Source organism: Coenobita brevimanus, chromosome 61, assembly GCF_032717465.1.
Source record: "Coenobita brevimanus isolate Jiangsu-jjx chromosome 61, ASM3271746v2, whole genome shotgun sequence".
NCBI classification, from domain to species: Eukaryota; Metazoa; Arthropoda; class Malacostraca; order Decapoda; family Coenobitidae; genus Coenobita; species Coenobita brevimanus.
In genome coordinates, this window is record NC_137014.1 from 4,561,119 (window position 1) to 4,577,198 (window position 16,080).

At 42.0% G+C, this 16,080-nt stretch overlaps 1 protein-coding gene across 1 annotated transcript in view; it reads right to left on the reverse strand.

Annotated features, from left to right (window-relative positions):
- LOC145403581 (uncharacterized) overlaps positions 1-16,080 on the reverse strand; it is a 72,617-nt gene that overhangs the window by 1,317 nt on the left and 55,220 nt on the right. The window lies entirely within an intron of this gene.

A 16,080-nucleotide genomic window follows, 5' to 3' on the forward strand; every position in this document is an offset into this window, starting at 1 on the left:
TGTGTGTGTGTGTGTGTGTGTGTGTGTGTGTAAGTCATCGTGCTGCTGAAGCCTGCTGGGCAGGTGGGTAGACTGGTGGACGTATGGTTGGGTGGGTTGATGAGTGGGTAGACAGTCAGGGTGGACAGAGTGGGTGGGGTGGGGTGAGTTGGGTGGGCGGGGTAGGTGGGTGGGTAGGATGAGCAACATACGGAATGGGTGAAGTGGGTTGGGTGTGAGGGGTGGGTAGTGTGGGATGGTTGCCAAGGTGTGTGTGTGGGGGGGGGGGGCAGAGGCCCTATGGGTCAGAACGATTCGAAAAGTGGGATTTATTCTTGCTTTCCATGTAGAAGCATGAAAGGTCCAATTCTAGTCTTTTTTTTTTTTTTTTTTTTTTTTCAACGCAGCATACAAATATGACATTAATTTTCCATATGATAGTAATTTTTACAAGTTTCGCTATATTTGTTTTTATTATTAGCGAGCACAAGTTGTTTCGGAAATACGCTCTGTACATCTGAAGGATAAGGTCTGTCATGAGCTTTAGGGTAGTGTGCATGAAGAACATTATATATTAACATACTGATACTTTGCCGGTATGATTAAAATAGCAATTCAACAAAAAATAGCGTTTCATTGTTGTTTTGCAACCATTAATTGCAACCATGTCAATCTTGATTGGTTGATATAGATGGCGCTGTATAGAACACCGATCCAATTAAAGCTCGTTTATTCTAACGTGCGCAAGTATGCTAGCAACAGCAAGTGGTAATTGGTAACTGAAGTATTAGTCTAAACTACGAGACAAATATCGGTGCGTAGGGAGCTACAGTTTTTTTAAATTTCTTTATAATTTCATGGTTTCATGCTACCTAAACAACTCCCAACATTGTGTAAAAAATCTGTACATCACTGCCAGATTGGCAAAATCGTTCAGTGTTTATTCTAAGCGTATCTTCATAATCTCGTCTATCTTGTAATGCTACGGATCTGTGTATCGTGCTCTGAAATAAGGCAGAGATTATCGAGAAACTAAGAGTTGCATATTTTGTTCTTCACAACAAAGATGAGCGGGCTGTGGTAGTACAATTTTATGCGTAATTTGTGGATACGGGAGCCGACTCATCGTTGATAACTGATTATTTTCGAATACTACAGACATTTTAAAGACTATCTGCAGTGAAATCTCCGCGTTTGCATGATATCAAATTTTCGAATAAATCTCACATTTCAGATCGTTGTGGCCGACTGTGAGAGGGGGTAGATGAATGGTTTGGGTGGGTGGATGAATGAGCATTGGTGTGTGGGTGGATGGAGTGGATTAGTGGGTAGGGTGGGTGGATATGTGGCTTCCCAAAGGACAAGGCAGGAGACTTAGATTCTTTTGCTAGTTTAGAGTATATAAAGGACAGATTAACCTCTGTTAGACAACCTCTGTTATTGTGCTACAGTCTCTGTCCAAACACCACCACCACCATGCAGGCCCCTGGATTAGGTCAAATTTTTTTCATTCCATGTACCTTGTTCGTTAATTAACTATACTCCCAATTAGGGCTCCAATAAAGGGGTCCATCATATGAAGAAACACGGTGCTGTCACACCGCTCAAAAAGCGTTGCCTGGTTGTAAAAGCGGAGTTTCAGAGCGTTGAGGGATTGGAAATACTTACCTTCGTGGATGACTTATGCTTAAGAATGTCCTGCGGATGACTGGGAGTATCGGTGCTTACAAGTAGAAAATTTTAAGGATAAGTACTGTAGTTCGGCATGTGAGAGAAGCATCAAAATGACATGAAGTTTTCAGTGATTACTTAAACGTCTCCCATATCCCTCTATACCCCAAAAGGAGCATGGTGGCCTGCAGAAAGGGAGCTTCAGCCTGTAATCCACTTGGTTCACATACAAGTAAACATGCAACCACAATAATAACAAAACTGGACTATTTCATATAGAGAGGAAACCTCAAAATCACATGAAAATGTATCTTTCTTGAATTAAACGAAAAATAAAATTCTGCAACAATGCCTTCATGGCAAATATCAGCCCTTGAAAGAGAGCTAACAATCAAAAAGTTATTCTGAGGAGAGAATCTTAAGGTACTGTACCAACAAACGATTTGATTCAGTTTTGAGAGAATGAAAGAACCTGAGACTGTTATTACTGTACTAAAAAAAATCTCAGATGGTTATAACAAGTTTATAACTGTTTACCAGTCGATGCCAGATAGTTTTATTTAGCTGAGAGGGAGTTATAAAAGCCTGAGAGAGTTAATTATCGTACGAGATAACTAGTCCATGAGAAAAAATTCGTCCTGGGGACAAAGCTTCGTGTGTCTGCTGGGCTCTATTCACCACAAGGAGAGTCGCTGGTGTACTGGGATCACATGAAGCTCTCAATCGGCAGAACCTGAGTTAGATTCTCTGGCCGGTCAAACTCTTGGACAAAGTTCGTTTTCCCCTTGTCCCTGTTCACCCAGAAGAGCAGCTGGAAATAAGGACTTAACATCGTCTGTTTGGGGGTCGTTTTTTTGGGTATTATTGTGATTTGGCAAATATTGATTCTCTGCCTTAGCAACCATCGTGTAGTCGATAGGCAATAGTTTTATGCTTCTTCCAACGACGGTTATGCTTATCTTTTTCTTCTGTTGGCTGCTGGGACCAAATTAAAAAAAAAAAATAGCTTTCATCTTCACTGCCAAATCACAAGCAGGTGCAGTGATGAATTTAACCTGCACTTAACAAAGTTGACTGTTGTTGGTTATCCCCGGTTACTGAGTGACATGTCAAATGGTTTCCTGTAACTCAGAAAACCATTTACTACGCTGGGTAGTAACCATATAGCCAAATGAGGCATGGTGATCTAAAGTGTTCCACCTGGAGGGTGATCGTAAGGGTTTCTATCCGGGGCCTGGATGAGATTTATTGCCCATGTAATGCCACGCTGGGAAGAATGAGCCTGGTAACCCATCTTAAATGCTGGGACTGAGTAACCTATCCCCGGGCCCTGGGTTCCTGATGAGTAAAAAATGATTGGATTTGTTGGTATAAATCGGTATATGGAAAGGACAAGATAAATCATCATGTAATAAATATAGGCCATCTACAGGGTGTCTGGTGTGTGTTATCATCATCGCCTCCATAAATCATCTCGTGTTTACTTCACTACTTTCTTGAAATGATTGCCAGCTTTCCCTCAGATTTTTTTCTTATACCTAGTGCTAAATATTTAGAAACAATTACGACTTTATTCACTGTTTGCCACAGTCAGATGATTTTCCTCAGCTTAGAAGAGATTTTTCTACCATGAGAAGTTTGGTATGGCTTTCGTAATTCTTTCATTGGGTGAGATCTTTTCAAACCTGGGCAAAGTCTCTGAAGAATGTAAAGATAAATTTAAATATAACTATCACCGCAGTGGACGGCTTAGCATGAAACTACTTACTTGTTCTGCGGAAATTTGTATGCGGGTGTGAGCTCTCGGTGATCCGTAGGGCGATAATATATTTTATTGGAATCCCTCCTCCCCTCCCTCTCCCTCAACTCCCTCTCCTCTGGAACCCAAATCTCTCTTTCTCTCGGTCCCCACCCATCCCTCTCCTTCACTCCCACTTCCCCCATCACTCGCGATACGCAATATTTTTGTCTCGCTTCCCGTCACTTCCCATCTTCGTTGTATTCCTCATTTCTTTAGCTTTTCCGACTGTTAAGCTTCATTCATCCAGTTTTGACTAATACTTATTCGTATACTAGATTCTTTTAGCCGAACAACTGTACATCCTTTGCAGAGTTTATCTATTTTCTTTTTTTTTTAATAACAGAACAGAGGAAGGAAAAACAAACGAGTAAAAAAAAAAAAAATCCATACACCAGATTACTGGTGTCCTCCATTCGGAAAATGTCTGTAACAGTTGGACTTGAACTGCGTGGAGGGAAACAACTCTGGGGAAATGAGTTCCAGAGAGATGCAGTTCGGGGAATGAAAGAAATCTGATAGGCAGAAGTTCTGCAATATGGATGAGTGACGTTCCAGTCATGAGCGTTGCCAGATGCCCGTGTAGCACGATGAAAGGCATGGAGAGGTGGCACAATGGAGGGAACTTCGTCTGAGCATTTGCCATAAAAATACCTGCAAAATAATGCAAGGGAGGCAACATTCCTTCTATCCTTCTTACTTGTAGGGAAGGTAATTTATTTATAATAGCAGGGTTATTAATAATTCCAGCAGCTTTGTTCTGAATTTTGTCTAGTTGTTTTAATGCAACCTCTCCACAGCCATTCCACAAGGGTGGGCAATATTAAAGCTGAGAGCGCACATGACTCTTATAAATTATAGCTAACTGTTCGTCAGTGAAGAAGCTACGAACTCTGTACAATAATCCAAATTTCTTTGAGGCTGCTTTAGCAAGTGATCTGACATGAGAGGTCCAGCTGAGGGCGTTGTTAAGTGAGACACCGAGAATTTCAATGCATTTAGGGATTGGAATATTAGTAGCACTGAAGGTAATATACGAATCTGGCAATATCTGTCAATTAGTAAATTGTATATATTTGGTTTTACTAGCGTTAAATAAGACAAAGTTGTTTTGTCCCCATTCATTAATCGTAGATAAGTCTTGATTTATGGAGATGGCTGTACTGAGTTGAGAGAGATATCAGACTTTGTAAATGGGTGTCTGAGTGTGAATGAACTATGAAGTGTTGAGTCATCTGCATATGAAAGGATGAGATTGTGCATGACAGATAAGAGATCATTAATATGAACTAAGAATAGGATTGGCGCCAGAACTGATCCCTGTGGCACACCGGCGTTAATTGATTGTAAATTGGAATATACATCATCTACTTTTATTATTCTGTCGCTGGGATATGAGGAAAGCAGAAGAACAAAAGACGTTAGTTCCTAGCAAGGGAGTTTGGACAGCAGGGAATGGTGCCATACTTTGTCGAAAGCTTTAGAAACATCAAGGGCTACTGCATAGTTTCTTCATGTAGGTTGATTGATTGATGAATGGTATGAGTCAGGAGATTGAGTACCGGTATGTCAATGGTGGATCTTTCGTGGCGAAAACCATATTGTCTATCACTAATTAAGTTGTTGGATTCAAGATGTTTAGCTGTGTGCATATTAATTAAAATTTCAAATACTTTACCAAAAGAAGATGTGACTGCTACTGGTCTGTAATCAGGGGGGTCAGAGGAACTTCCTTTCTTTGGAACTGGGTGGATATTGGCTTCTTTCTATGCATTAGGGAATGAAGAAGTACGTATGCATAGTCTGAATAATTTAGCTAGAAGAGAGGCAAGCTCTGGAGAACACTTTTTCAGAACAATTAGAGGAATTCTGTCTGGTCCTGGAGCTTTGTTGGTAGGTAAATTGTCTAGGATGGATTTTACGTGTCACGTCTGAATTTTAAGTGGAACAGTTTCGGGAGAGTCAAGTTCTAGTACTGGGACTTTCTGGCTGACTTCCTCTATGGTAGAATTTCTGGCAAATGTACTGGCAAAATATCTGCTTTCCCACGCTGATCATTTGTAATGCTGCCATCTGAAATTTTAGTGGAGGAATGAATTGTCTTGTTAAAGTTATTATTGAAAGAACTGAGAGTTGACCAGAATATTCTATTGTCATTAGGGTTGTTAAGTGGTTTTGATGCTTGATTTGGAAGAAACTTTGTTTTAGCAAGTTTATTACAGCTTTTGCATGGTTTCTGGCAATTGTAAATTGACAGAGTGATTCAGATGTTTTTGATTTTAAGTGAAAGTTATATGCTAATGATTTTTGGGCTGTTGCTCTGGCACAGTTATTATCAAACCATTTTGGAGAGTTCGATCTTTTAGTGAACTGTTGACTTGGTACAAATAAATCCATACCAGCTAGTACTAAGTCGCAAATGTGGGACTGGGTAGAATTGGCATCACTAGAGAAGAAAGACTGCCATGGAATGTCAGCAAGAGAATATCTAAATCCATCCCAGTTTGCCCTATCACAGTGCCATCGGGTCACCCTGACAGGTTCAGAACGAGGAGGTTTGGGGTGGCTAACTAATGAGGCTTCGATGAGACTGTAGTCAGAGGATTCAAGTGGTGACAGTACCTCTATCCTGAATTGATCTGGATTATTGGTCAGGAATAGATCCATGAGATGGGCATTATAGTCAGGCTTATCTAGTATTCTGGTTGGCTGCTTTACCAGCTGCGTGAGATTAAACGATTTTGCAAACAGCTCGAAATCTAGACCAGCATCATCAGTCCTGGCAGAATGCAATAACCATTCAACATTATGTACAGTTACCTCCACTTCTAACGTGTACAGCGGGTGATGTGTTTGATGAAATGTGGCACCACTGTGTTTGTTTACATCGTAGTAATAGTAAGTGAATGGGCAGACCCGGCTGAGGTTCCTATCTGCTACAGTATCTAGTACCCACAGAAACAATGCTCTATCAAGTCATACTCTGTCTGCAAATACAGAAGTTTGCCACGTTTGTATAGTGCAAAGGTAGAGTGAAAACAAATAGTAATACCACTGTATCTCATTGTTTCTCTCTGAAAGGCGATGACTGTGAGGCGAGGTGGAACGGAGGGGAGGGGGAACAGGTGGTGGGGGCGCATGTATCGAAACTTTGTTGTGTTTCGTTTAGAAAGATGAAGAGTGTGATTATAAAGATGTTCTGAGGTGATCTGTAACTCCGTATGCAATAACGTGTATTGGATGAATGTTGGAGTCTTAATGTTCGTCATACGATGTAGTGAACAACTGTAGTTGAGCATAAATGTTAGAAGGTGTGATGTCCGGTGTCTCGAAACGTTGTCCATCTGAGTCTAGTGAGTGTGCAACTCAACTGCTGTAATATTTTTGTGGCTGAACCAGGGTGGCCATAAATGATTTATGATTAAGCATGTGACAACGGTCATGCCATGTTGCACATCATCCGGTCCGTTTTATTGTTAGGAAAAACAATAATTATATTCGGTAACCATGGGATAAGTAGATGTCCTGTTGCACAGGATTATAGCTACCTTGAGTGTTGGACAGCTACTGACTTATTATGCGAAAATGTTGTGCAGTCATCATTCTGATGGATCACGCGGAAATAATGAGATACTGTATTTGCATAATGAATGCATAACTTGTATTATAATAACTGAAATAACGGTGTTACGGATGTTCAGTTCACAAATGATGTCGTTTTCTTCGAGGTGCTGTTTCATTAGTCTGAATAGTTGTGACACAACATTCACAAACATTGATCATCATATATTATACTCTCTTTTAAAAATTCATACATTAGTTTCATACAAGTATTACACATTCAGGTCCTCCTTAGTTCCAGACGAATTTTACTGTTTAATCGTGTCTACACTTACACATTGTTATTCCAGAGGCAGTATATTTCCTTTACCATGCATGTCTGTCCGTTGTCTGCCATTATAACACAAGGTTTAAGCATATGGCCACGGTTACACAAAGTACATCGGTGGTGTGGTGCTGCTGAGTGTAAAATTACGTATAGTCTACGTTTGTTTGTTGCAGGGAGTCTGATAATATACTTCATCGATTTATTCACACTCCTGCCATGATAGCAGCCAAAGTCGCGGTTTTGGTGACTATACTAACTGACCATTGAATACTCTTTCACTTCCAAGTAGTCTGAATGAGGACCTGTTTTCAAGCAAGAGAAACATTAAGAAATGCAGTGAACAATGCAATTTTTTATGTAAAGTAAGGAGTGTTTTATGCACCTTGTCGTCATACAGGCTCATCCAGTATAACACAGCCAGGGATTAGCTGGACCTACGGTAGCATAAAGGTTGAGTGCTGCTGGAGTGTCCAAGTAAGTGTAAGCAACATTGGCGCACCAGCACCTGGATGGTAAAACCCAACCAACGCACTTTCCCCAAAATACTCTTGGGTTCTGAGGCTGCCTCACATCATCCAGTAGATTTACACAAGGTCAATGATAAGGCTGCAATCTCGTCGTAGTGTTGCGATATGATAGGGAAGTCAGTATCAGGTCTCGTTGCAAGTTTAAACGAGGAAGGGCCGGAAGTAAGTAAGTAAGTAAGTAAGTAAGTAAGTAAGTAAGTAAGTAAGTAAGTAAGTGTGTGTGTGTGTGTGTGTGTGTGTGTGTGTGTGTGTGTGTGTGTGTGTGTGTGTGTGTGTGTGTGTGTGTGTGTGTGTGTGTGTGTGTGTGTGTGTGTGTGTGTGTGTGTGTGTGTGTGTGTGTGTGTGTGTGTGTGTGTGTGTGTGTGAAAGAGAAAGAGAAAGAGGGAGAGAGAGAGAGAGAGAGAGAGAGAGAGAGAGAGAGAGACTGGTGCATTCATGGTGTCATTACAAGTTCCTACAATACGATATAATAATAGACCCAGGGAAGGATAGAGGGTCTTGTCTCTGTAACAGTGAATACTGGCCCGATACTATCCTTGCATTTTCATGACAGACAATGGACACGCATAGTATACTAATCGTAGGACAATGGGAAGCAAGACCTAAAATATCATAATGTGTAATCGTTACCTGGCACTGTGGTGGTGGTGATTGTAGATGGGAAGTGAAACTTCGTTATGGTATAGTTGTTTAGAGCCATCATACGAGATTCATAATAATCTCAAGTTCGACTATAGATTTTGATAGTATGGTTATCTTTGATGCCATGTCCGATGACGGTGAACATTAAAAACGATATTCCCAAGGCAGTTAGAAATAGATTAGAATATTTGGTGGGTAAAGGGGTTTACTTGAGGGGAGGTTGGTCAGTGGGACGAGGTATTAGGAGAGGAAGGAAATGTTGCAGGAATAGAGAGAGTGGGAAGGCTTGACCACCCTGCTTATAGTAGCACGGTGTGTGTGGAAGTGGACTGTTGTGGAGAAGGAGTGAGTGAGGTGGTGTGCAGGTTGGAGTTGGGTAATCACCAGCATATGTGATGTTTGGTGTTGAGTTGCACATTCACTAGACTTAGGTGAACCACGTTTCGAGACACCGGACATCACACCTTCTAACATTTATGCTCAACTACAGTTGTTCACTACATCGTATGACGAACATTAAGACTCCAACATTCATCCAATACACGTTATTGCATACGGAGTTACAGATCACCTCAGAACATCTTTATAATCACACTCTTCATCTTTCTAAACGAAACACAACAAAGTTTCGATACATGCGCCCCCACCACCTGTTCCCCCTCCCCTCCGTTCCACCTCTCCTCACAGTCATCGCCTTTCAGAGAAACAATGGGATACAGTGGTATTACTATTTGTTTTCACTCTACCTTTGCACTATACAAACGTGGCAAACTTCTGTATTTGCAGACAGAGTATGACTTGATAGAGCATTGTTTCTGTGGGTACTAGATACTGTAGCAGATAGGAACCTCAGCCGGGTCTGCCCATTCACTTACTATTACTACGATGTAAACAAACACAGTGGTGCCACATTTCATCAAACACATCACCCGCTGTACTCGTTAGAAGTGGAGGTAACTGTACATTAAAATCACCTCAAATGGTAAGTTCTGTGCTAAGGGCAAGGTTAAGGCTACTCAACTGTGTGGATATGGAATCAAATAGCCTACACTGGGTTCCGAAGATGCATTGGGGGAGCAATAGACTACATACTGTAGATATATTTGGTAATATTTAGACAATTTAGTTTATACAATGAGTAATCATAACTGGATGAAGTGAAGTTTAAAATAGTGTCAACCGCATACTGAGATTTGATATAACAAGTGGTTCCGCCCTTGTTACGGAAATCTGTGAGGAGATGGTAACCGGGAAACCAAAATGGAGATATTTCTACAGAGAGTGAGATTTGTGATTCTGTGAGGAATAGGGCCAGAGGGGATATGGACTGTAGGGAAAAATGAACTGAATTTCGGTTGGTGCTAAGGCCACAGATATTGGTAAAACATAAGGCTGTACCTTCACTTCTCCATTGACGAGCATGACTGGAAATTGCAACAGTCGCTGCTGGCACAGTTACGTGATGGCGACCGGGAGGACCCTGTGCCGCCAGCCCTACCCTGCCGGTGGTGGCAAACCGAGGTACCACCTCGTTTGATAGTACAGTAATAATGCAGCGGCCATTGCTAAAGGGACTGGGAATAGAAGGTGTGATATCTTATGTGCATGTAGTGTGGTGTAGACAGTAGAAGGTAGAGGTATAAAGAAAGTATGCTGGCCTACTCTCTGTGTAAATGAGAGCAGTGAAAATGTTCAGCAAAGGGAAATGGTCAGGATCAAGTCCTGAGGGCTGGTGAAACGGGAGCTCCAGCTCTTCCTATCACCAGCTTCCATCCACCTTGGGAGTACTGCCCTGTTCGACTGGTGCTACAGTCTACTCCTATCTGTCTATCTATCTACCTATTCATCCATCCATCCATCTATCTATCTGTCTGTCTGTCTGTCTGTCTATCGAAGGACGACTGTTTAAATTTCTCCACAGACTTGCCGAGTGACTTTTATTTCAGGCAGCCGGAAGGGAAACTGGTGGAATGTTGTCATCGCATCGGGCTTTGGACTCCAGGCTTCCTGCATGGAAGGCAGTGGTTGAAGGTGTGTGTAATCAGTTAGACCGAAATCGCGGAGAAAGATACGTGATTTGTTGGAAGGACACAAGTCAGGGGTGACAGCAGTGGAAATGACTTATTTGAGAGGAGCTTCTTTTTTTATGCAAAGAAGATGGAACCAAAGGCCAGGAGCCTGCAAATTGTTCCCACCAAGAAGAAACAAAAACAAGATAACAGAGAGTCAAATTCAAGATCCGCTTATTTTGAGATGCCTGGACACACTGCTTTTAAAACACTGGAAATCATAGGCAATAGGAAATATAGACTGAGGGGGACAGTTCCAGAGTTGACCTATTGCATACATGAAGGACTGGGAGTAACGGTTAACTCTTGCATTAGATAGCTGGACAGAATTGGGATGAGAGTTTGTTGGCAGACGGGTGCTACGCTCCCGCCGTAGTGGTGAAGGAATGCAAGCAGACAGTTCAGAAGAGCAGTGACCATTGAAGTAACGATAGAAAAAAGATAAAGATACAACTGTGCGGCGATGAGACAGAGGTTGAAGGGAGCCAGTAAGAGGAGGAGAATTAATGAGACGAAAAGCCTTTGACTCCACCTTGTTGAGAAGAGCTGTATGTGTGGAGTGTCCTCAAACATGAACGTTGTACTCTACACAGGGGCGAATCCCGTCTATAGTGTCAACAACTCTGCAGGGGTAAAGAAAGCGCGGAGTCAGCTTAGCTAACCCAATCTGTTGGAAGTAGATATTACAACAGAGGTAATATGTTCTTTCCAAGACAAATCCAGTGAGAATGAAACCCCATGTGTGTTTAATGTTGATTCAGGACTGAGCTGGATATTATTAAAAAATAAAGGGTACTCCTATGGAAGATATTGTTGGGTTAATAGATGTAAGAACTAAGTTTCTGATGCATTAAAAGCAACCAGATTAATTTTACCCCAATGTGAAATATGAGACAAGTCAGACCTTAGGCGTGCCATAGCCTCATCCCTTCAATGTTGGAGTAACTGCTGAGACGGACGCTGCGGGAAGCAAATGGAAAGGTGAAGGGTGGAGTCACCAGCGTATGAGTGGATAGGGTTAGGTGTACACCACGTGGAGTCATATGGAGAAACAGACTGACAAATGAGGAAGTGAAGGAGTGTTGTGGTGTGGATGTGGATGTGATAGAAAGCGTTAAGAGAAAAACAGTGAAGTGGTTTGGCCATATGGAGAGAATGGAGAGCGAGAGACTAACTATGAGAGTGTAAGTGAGATGGAGGAGGGGAGAGGGAGGGGGAAGATGAGGGTGAGATGAAGGGATGGAGTGGAGAGGTATATGAGAGAGAGGTAGGATGTGAGCTAGGGGGAGGGCAGTGAAATGGAGGGGGACAGAGCGACATGGAGGCGCCTTGTTTGTGGTCACCCCTTACGGGATTGAGGCGTCTGGCAATAGATACATAGAAGTTACATGACTGAAGTATGTTGAAGGCACTGTTTATGTATACCCAAACTCCTTAATCCTGTTAGGGGTGACAAAAAAAATATCGCCTCCACACCACCCTGTCATCTACTGTTTGGCTGCCCTCCCTCCAACTCTCACACCATCTCTGTCTCTGTTATTTATCTCTTCACTCCCTACCTCCATCTCATCTTTGGTTTCCTTCTCACCCTGTCACCCTTCGTCTCATTCACGCTCTCATAGTCAGTCTCTCATTCTCCATCTTCTCCAAATGGCCAAACCATTTCAGAGTATTTCTCTTAACACTTTCAGTCACATTCACATCAGTACCACAACGCTCCTTTACTTCCTCTTTTGTCTGTTTATATATGTAACTCCACATGCTCTTCTCAGATAACTCATTTCCACTACTTCACTCTTGACTTGTGTCCTTCCAGCAGGGTCCAAGATTCACTTCTGTACATCAGAGTGAAGATTACAATACCGTCATGCTGCGATTAATTTATTTACGAATCACTTCTCTGCTCCTTATCACTACATTCAGTGAACTAGAAATCTTTTTTCCTTGCTGTATCCTTTTAAGTACTTCATCCTCAAACTTTCATCTTTCCTCACCATACTACTTAAGTACTTGAATGCACTCCTAATTTTCTTCAACATCTAGCCTCATCTTCATTTTCCTCAAAGACCATAACCTTACTCTTATCTACATTCAGGACCCTACTTGTCTGTCTATGGGCAGACTCCACAATCCCGTAGGGGATGGCCGTTTGACTATGAGTTAGTTGGTTTACGGGGAGGGGCACTAAACCTCCTCCAACCCACGTGTTGAGATGTAGGGAACACGTATGTACTGTTTATATGGTTACCATTCAGCGTTATAAAAGGTTTCCTGACTTAAGGGAAATAGGCTTGTCACTCAATGAAAAGCCACCTGAAAAGGAAAGAAGAGTAATAAAAAATGACAGGAAAGATGGCAGAAGTAGGAAGAGAGGAGGGCAAACTCAGAAAAAGAGTGATAAAGGTGAAGGAAAAAGAGGTCAGCACTGCACCAAGTGAGCGGATGATTCAAGACACACACACACACACACACACAAAGCACACAGAAGAAATAAAAAAACTCAGGGAGAACGATTATTTTGTGTATAGCTAACACAAAAAAACTGTTCTTGTTACATACCTCACCCACAGGAGCAATCGATTTTATATATCCCCTTCACCACTACTTTTTTTTCTTCCTCTTATTTTTCTTTTTTATTCTTCTTTATTCTTGTCTGTGCTGAGAGAGAGAGAGAGAGAGAGAGAGAGAGAGAGCAAACAATACATAATTTTTATTCTATGCAGCCTACACATCCGCGAATTTGGAGCGCACGTGAGGAAAATATAAATAATATTTCGTGGTAGAATGCTACCTGCACATTTGTTGTAACTATGTGTTTTGATAAGCTCTCTCCTGGCCTACCTGATTATAATTTGCCCCAAACATGTGCCTCTTATATTTCTACCATTCCTGTCTCTATTATTCCGTCTTCTAATACACGTCTCCCAACTCCCTTCTTGTGTTATAAATCTGTTTCATAGGTTACTTTAGACCCACAGGATACTCTCACCGTCAAATTCAAAATACTGTATGCTTATTTCTCAAACCCTCTCACTTCACCAGAAGTGTGAAGAAAAGTGATGAGTGAAACATGAAGTTTTTGGTTGACATCATTTCTTCAAGACTACGAGTAATAACATCGCTTGGTTGTGACAAGGATATTAAAAACAAAAGGAATCAGACTAAAGGATTTCATATAATAATTTACTTATACAAAGAAATGAAATAAATATATAAATAAGCAGGTGGTGCCAGGCACAACAAACCTTGCCCGAAAGCAGTTTTTTATTTCAACCATTTTCAAGTTCAAAGTTACCGGTACTCAGAGTCAAGGGCCACGGTGCCAAATGAAAGCCCATACGAGACTTCCTATATCTTGATAACAGTAGATATCTCTATCTCCAGCCAGTTTCGAGTTACAGTCCCCTGAATATCCGTGACCTTTAATTTGACCTTTCAAGGTCATATAAGGTCAAAGGTCATGGTACCAATTAAAAGCTCATCTGGGACTTCCTACATGTTGATAATTGTAAATATCTGTTTGCAACCAGTTTCGAATTATAGCCCCCTGGATATTCCTGACCCTCAGTTTGACCTTTCAGGGTCACTCAAAGTCAAAGGTCTTGGTGCCAAATGAAAGTCCATATGGGAGTTCCTTAGTGCTGATAACAGTAAACATCCCTATCTTCAACGGTTTCAAGTTATAGCGTTCTGAAAATCCGTGACCTCGATTTTGACCTTTCAGGGTCACGCGATTACCCCCCAAATCTAATCACTTTCTTTTGGGACCAGTGGCCACATAATATGTTATTTCACATATGCCAGATTATTTTATTGGCTTATCTATATCTACATCCTGAAACTCTGTAATCATAATAAACAGCCTTTGTATGTGGGAAAAGCACATCCATTTAATAATTAACAAGTAATACTAAAAATTATTACCACTACTAGACTCCTGCGACTCACTCCAAGAAAAGTAAAGTTGTCTGGCCTTAGCGAAAAGAGAATTTGCAGATTTGTTCCGAACCTCCAACCACGAGATGATTAGAACAGTAGTAAGATTATCAGATTTTTTTTATGCACTTTCAGCTCATTAAAATCATCTGGTGTTACTTGCAATAGAGAGAGAGAAAAAAAAAGGATATGAAGAAAGCAGTTAGCAGGTATTTAGGTGTTCAGTGTTAATGGGTTGTAATGAGCTCTGTCTATCATTCCTCTGAGACGTGAGTGAGGGAAACCGCTTCAGAGCCAGTGATTAATGTGAGGTCTGACAAGCTGAGAGAGAGAGAGAGAGAGAGAGAGAGTGTGTGTGTGTGTGTGTGTGTGTGTGTGTGTGTGTGTGTGTGTGTGTGTGTGTGTGTGTGTGTGTGTGTGTGTGTGTGTGTGTGTGTGTGTGTGTGTGTGTGTGTGTGTGTGTGTGTGTGTGTGTGTGTGTGTGTGTGTGTGTGTGTGTGTGTGTGTGTGTGTGTGTGTGTGTGTGTGTGTGTGTGTGTGTGTGTGTGTGTGTGTGTGTGTGTGTGTGTGTGTGTTTGTGTGTGTGTGTGTGTGTGTGTGTGTGTGTGTGTGTGTGTGTGTGTGTGTGTGTGTGTGTGTGTGTGTGTGTGTGTGTGTGTGTGTGTGTGTGTGTGTGTGTGTGTGTGTGTGTGTGTGTGTGTGTGTGTGTGTGTGTGTGTGTGTGTGTGTGTGTGTGTGTGTGTGTGTGTGTGTGTGTGTGTGTGTGTGTGTGTGTGTGTGTGTGTGTGTGTGTGTGTGTGTGTGTGTGTGTGAGAGAGAGTGTGTGTGTGTGTGTGTGTGTGTGTGTGTGTGTGTGTGTGTGTGTGTGTGTGTGTGTGTGTGTGTGTGTGTGTGTGTGTGTGTGTGTGTGTGTGTGTGTGTGTGTGTGTGTGTGTGTGTGTGTGTGTGTGTGTGTGTGTGTGTGTGTGTGTGTGTGTGTGTGTGTGTGTGTGTGTGTGTGTGTGTGTGTGTGTGTGTGTGTGTGTGTGTGTGTGTGTGTGTGTGTGTGTGTATGAGAAGAGATAAGGGGCGTACAAATGTTAGATCCCTGCCACCTCTTACCCCCTCCTAGTCAGACAAAAGACACTAGTGGTTGTAAGGAAAGAGGAGTGCAAGTGGAGCTGGTTGAGGGTGGTGGTGAAGGAAGAGGCTGAGCAAACATGGATGGAAGGGAAGTAGGGGTAGGGGGCAGTGAGTGGAGATGATGATGATGAGGTAGTGATTTAGAGTGGATGTGAGTGGGGAGAGTTAGTAGGACGAATATGAGAGTGCAGACTTAAAGGAAGAGGGTACGTGGAGATGAGGGGCATGGAGAATGATGGAGTGGATTGAAAGATGGACGGAGTGACTTGAGATGGGAGTGGAGTGGTAGTTGATATGAGGGCTCGTGAAGGCTCATAAAAAGGGCGAGTGGAGTCAAGTGAGTGGAATGGAAGTGAAGGAGAGTAAGTAGGGTTGCAGGTGGATAGGAAGGAATGGAAGTGGGATTGAGAAATAGTTGGAATAATGATGCTGGGTTGGGAATGGGAG